The sequence below is a fragment of the Rutidosis leptorrhynchoides genome, chromosome 3, assembly GCF_046630445.1.
Source record: "Rutidosis leptorrhynchoides isolate AG116_Rl617_1_P2 chromosome 3, CSIRO_AGI_Rlap_v1, whole genome shotgun sequence".
Taxonomy (NCBI): Eukaryota; Viridiplantae; Streptophyta; class Magnoliopsida; order Asterales; family Asteraceae; genus Rutidosis; species Rutidosis leptorrhynchoides.
The window spans coordinates 427,336,163-427,342,162 of NC_092335.1; positions in this window are offsets into that span (position 1 = coordinate 427,336,163).

Here is a 6,000-nt window from a genome sequence, read left to right on the forward strand (position 1 = left end):
ATGGTATCAGGAAAAGGGTTATTTTCTAAGATATATTCTATTTTTCAACCCTAGTGAACACATCTTTTTGGCAGGCGATTTTCAGAGCTTGAAGGACGAAAAAAGGTGATTTTTGGGGAATTCCAAGGTCACCAATCTCATCCAATCGATCCTTTAACGCATTGCAATCCTACAAACATTGAAGATTCACCATCATCCTTGGTTGATTCTTTCCTCAAACTTATGAATTCCCAATTGATTTTGATTTTTTTTTTTAACATGGTTGTTGGCTAATTTCTTTATGTTCATCTAAACAAAATACATTATTGGATGTAATTTTTATGATTGATTATTATTTGTCTGATGATTGATAGCTTGAACACTTTATTATTCTTGTTGATACTTATTCTTGAATTGATTGATATTTGTGGTTGTTTAATAGAAAGAGATTTCATTGGAGTCTATTACAATTGTTCATTAAGTTCTAAGCGTTTAGTTGATTGATTAATTTGGTTGTCCAATTTAGTGACGTTAGTTGGAGTCTATCATATTAAGTAAATTGATTAAACTGTTTTAGATACTTGTGCATTTAACCGGAGACGGTGTTGAATCATAGGAAATAATTAGTTGAAGCAGGGATAGATTGTGTACAACGAGAGTTGGCGCGATTGTTGATCTTAGGGAACCCTAGGTCACTGTTTGGGTCTATCAGTCAGTCAATTTGATTAATCACAGATTAGAGGTCTTAGGCTACAGGGAATTCTGTGTCGTGTAATCTAGTTTGAAGTGTTTACTCAAGGGAATTCTTGGTGAACCGATTAGTTAATTTGCAAGCATTTGGCAATTGATCAGGGCGTAATCTAGAAACATCCAACATTTGTGTAGAAATTCTAGGTGAACATATTTTCATCTTATCGATATCACTTCTATTTAAAAACGTTTTATTAATATAAAACACCAAAAATATTGTCTTTACTTTTAAAGTTACTCTTGATTCGGCTAATCGTTAAATAGCCATAAACCAAACTATCTCGTACTTTAAATTTTCTTAGATTAACTTTAGTTTATTTTCGTTAGTTACAATCTTAATTCTCACGTTTAAACTGTCCTTGGAACGATCACGGATTTACCAAATTTTTACTATTGCACGATCGCGTACACTGCCCGTTAGTGTGTAGTAATCTCTAAACCAGTATTTCCAATTATAAATTATAGACGCTGATAGGTCAGATCATGTTGAGATTGAGAGAAATGATAAGATAAAGAGAGATTCGGTATGTAAGAATGTGACTCGGTATTAGAGAGAATCAGTAAAATTACATTCCACAGCTTCTAGAACTCGGTTACAATGCAATGGCTATCTAATTAGGACTACTTAGGTTCCTTATATAGCCCTCTTCTAAGGAACCTTCATTTAAGCTTATTTCACATTAACACTATACAACTTCGAGGTCTTAACAATCTCCCCCTTAGTGTTAAATGTGAACTTTACAACATAATCCTATTTTGTAATCTTGAGAGGTCCAAACGTTAGTTTCCATCGTGTGCCATCTGGTTTTGAAACGTCTACTTGATTTTCCAAAATTTGCTTAGAAGGTTTCCAGACACCCCACGCTTTTCTTGGATCTCCTTCATGTAATGGATATTCATCCATTTCTTTGAAATATCTTCTCTTTCTCTGTCCACGAAGTATCTCAAACTGTCTTGTACGAACTCGGAGTTTCAGACGATCTCTTATATGATTTATGAATTCTCCAAGACCCATTATCATATCAATGTCATGGAACTTGCTTTGATGAATCTTAAGATACTTCAGTGCAGCCTTAAGTGTTCCATCTGAATATTTGTTCAGCTCTTCAGTACGAATGAACACCTTTTCTTTTTGAGAATTTACAAAAACAAACCCTTCGGGTTCGAATTGCATTTGAAACATCCTCATATCCTTCAGTCCCTCTGTAAATTGATTCGGACACGTAATTCGAATCTTTTTCCTTTTTGCTTCGAGACCTATTTGAAAATCTTCACGTCTCATCAGTTCAATTGTCTCCATCATGTATCTTTTCACAGCTTCCAAAGCTTGAGCCTTAGCAAAAGGTCGTATGGTGATGATACTGAGGTAGTTGTAGATGTGAATGATGTCAAGCATATCTAGATTATGAAAATCTGTTTCAGTAAACTTGTACTCTTTCTCATCTTCTCTGATAACGTGGAACTGACTGATGACGTCTTTCTTTTCGCTTATCTCTACTCCAACTCGAGTAATATTCAATACTTCTGAAATACGATATTTTCTTTGAAGCCACAGATCATCTTCATCTTTGTTGATATGTTTCCTCCACATAAACTCATACCAATTCCTTTCACTTGCTGGAAGCAATCGTGAACCTATATAAGTAAACCTTTTACTCCTTGGTAATTCATTGATGCAGAAGATCTTGTAAGCATTTTCCTCGATGAATGTGTTTCGTAATGTTATAAAATCATGTTCTACTCCCAACAATAATCTTTGCTCCTGATTCTTAAAGAATATTCCATGGTTGTATTTGAATCTGGAATCCACTGTTTCACTTGATGTAGATGTACCAGAAGTTGAACTTTCATTAGCATTTGTTGGATTTGAACTCGATGAGGGTGTAGAATTTGATGAATGACCAGTAGGATTTGTTGCATCATCATTAGGAACATCATCATCTTCAATATGATCAAAGATCTCATCCTCATTTGGATTAACATAAAGATTGTCTTCATCGTCATCAGAAGAATCCATTTCATCATCACTTTCTATTACTGGTTCAGGATTCTCTTCATCTACAATCTCTACATCTTCCGAAATTGAAGATACTGATGATAACTTGCTTAGAATGACAAATCCATCTTCATCCGTCTCTTCAAGATAGAAATCACTCAAGTTCAAATCCTCATCTACCAGTCCACTATCAGCCTCATTATGAACAATTGGAATTATAACTTGCTCAGGCTCCTTATCATCAATTTCATCATGTGTAGTAACCATTTTTGATTCCATCTGAACTTGTTGAGCTTGTGAAGCTGATGAAGACCTTACACCACCACCCTTAGTTGAAATGTTTACCGTTAGATATTCTCCATCTACTCCTATCTCCCCCTCATGGCTATTCTGAGGATCAGAATCGTCATGTTCATCATCACGATGAGGACTCAACGGAGAAGAGCAGGAATTAAGTGGATATCGAACACGAGCACGAAACAATGCTTGAAGCGAAGTGCGTCAAAGAGCATCTATATTGACTGTAGAAAACATACGACTGAAATATTCTTGCTCCAAAGCATCATAGAAATGTGGTAAACGAGAGGGTGAAGGTGGAAAAGTAACCATAGGAACACCAGCAGCAGCAACTGTTGAAGGCGATGTCGGTGGAAGTGTTTGAGTTGCCGTGAGGGCAGGTAAGGATGATTGTGCGGTATTATTCTTATATGTAGGGCTATACATACTACTAGTCAGATTCGTGATATCCCCTTCTGATGGAGGTTGGGTAACAACCGGAGTTGTCATCGGCGAAGTTTCTTTCGAAGCATCCGCCTCCATGACTTTGGTCTCATGGGACTCTGAAAGAGTAGTAGAACTACCCGTCTATTTAGTTCTCGCAGAGATATTGCTATCCCCGACTCCTGAAATCATTGATATACCATGAGGTGGCACATCTCTTTCAGTTAAAGACTCTTCCTCCAGACCCTGAGATTCAGAATCCGGAAGAGAAGCGGTTTGAACCAATGGATCACTTTCATGAACCAAGGGAACAGTCTGTTGGAAGTCTGATAAATATCCCGAAGGATTGTCATGTTGACTCGTTTCCATGGGATGCGGCAGATCTTCCTCATCAAGATAAGCCGGACCTTGAGACCCTGTTGTACGTTGAGGCACAGGAGGATTTCCAGCCGATACGCAGGGTGCCTTTTCAAGATTTTTCAGCTCCCCTTCGGCCGTTCTGGACTTCAATGATTGAGTGTCCTCAATTGATTGAGTCAACGCAGACTTTACTGCAGAGGAAGACTTTACTTCCTTAGATGCCGAAGCATCTTGCTTTGTAGGATTTATTCTTAAGTCCTGTTTAGATTGGATGGGCTTAGTGGTCTTTTTACCATCCGTGCGTTTAGATCTCTTGCCTACCGAAGCTTGCGCTTCATTTAGTGTAGGGCTTACTGTTATTCTTGGATGTGATACGGAGATGGGTGAAGGTGACCTAATTGGTTCTAGGTCTTGGTCCGTATCACCAATGGTTGGAGTAACTGTTTGGCAGACGATGGGTGTCGAAGTCCTAGATCTAGTTACTCGTTGGGTTGGCGGAGTCTGAATCATCTCATCAAGCATGTATCGAGTTCTCTTAGGAGAATGTTCAGGAGATGATTCAGATGATGTTGCTGAAGTGTCACTGCTTACTTCGGGTGTTGTGGAAAGGGTTGGTTCAATCCTAGTTGGACTAGGTTCCCTGATCCTCACGGGTTGAGCTTGGTGTGCTACCCTAGATCGTTTGAGGTTCACCCTAAGTGGAGGATTAGCTGGCCCGGGTGGTTGAACTACAGGTTCCTCTACAACCTCTGGGGCTGGAACCACGGTAGGTTCAACTTGTTCTTGTTGTACCGGGTTCAGAAGAGGTATTCCTACAACCTAAAAATAAGAACGCATACGAGCGTCTTGGGGTTCAGCTAGCCTCACTAGCCAATTTGGAATTGGCGCAGTGAATTGATTATCAGACACCATAGGGGTGTTCATCTTCAGCTCTCCAAACCTTTTCATCTGTAATCCATGTGTACCTGGTACAAATATATTTGCATTTCTGCAAGCATTTATAGAATCATGGATAAAGATACAGAAAAACCTTTAGCAAGGGATGTATGAACCCCTTGGCTTTTCAACCTGTGCCTGAACCAAATCCCATATAAGTTCTGCATAATCAGGATTCTCTACTCTTGTGAATGAGTAGAAAAGTTTGAGCATCTGCACAGTTAAGCTATCAGATCCACTTCTTGTCATCAACAAGCATCTGTTGATGATTGAGAAGATCACATACCACCTTGAGTGCAGATATTTCTTCTGAAACTTAGCTGGTGGAACATTGGTAGCTCCAACATAACCAAGATTAAAGACAGAAGTCATCATTTGCTGAGTAGCAGGAAAAGCAGGAGCATTCTGTACAAGAGGAAGTCTGAATATCCTCCTGAAGTCTGCTTTTGTGATACTCCTGAATCCTTGTACTCCTCTCAGCCTAAATTCAAATCTGGCTGGTTTGCCCTGTAGATTAGTAGCATTTGGTTATGTGGCCTCCACAAATCTGATTGACCTGTTAAGAATATCCAAGTCTGTTTCTGGCACACTAACTGTGGAGCTCAGAGCAGGCCATAAAATATGCCTCTCTAGAATTGCAGTCCAATATTTGCAGGGAATATTGGTTTCAGAGTTGATAAAGTGATTGTTTGCCATTTAGATGTATAAATAAGAAATAGAAGACCACAAGATATTTAACAAAAAGCATATATCTCTATTCTTATTTGCCTTTGAAATCCTTTTTATATTTTTAAATTTTAAGATTTTTTTGGTTTTTCAAATATAAAAGTCTTTTATTCTCAAATATGAACAAATAATTGACAACCATGACATTCATATGATATTCATCTTAGTACAAAATCATCATGCAAAGTCAATTATATAACACAAGGAATCAAAACAACACTTAGTCAATTTCAGCACAATTCAAGCAGATTCGGTAGTTATGAAAACTTTAGATCCTGTAACCAAATAAGCTTGAGTTTTCATATCATAAAAATATAGAATAAACATGTTAAGTGTTTGAAGATAAAAATCAGAAAATTTCAAGGTACCAAATTTCAGACTCGGTATCAAGAAGGAAAACCAGATTCGGTATCTTTAACAATTAACAGAAAGTCACTCAAACATGCATATTCTATCACATATCATGTAATTTCACAACCATGATCAAACAACCATTCAATTACAAGCATATTAACATGTTAATTGTATGAACA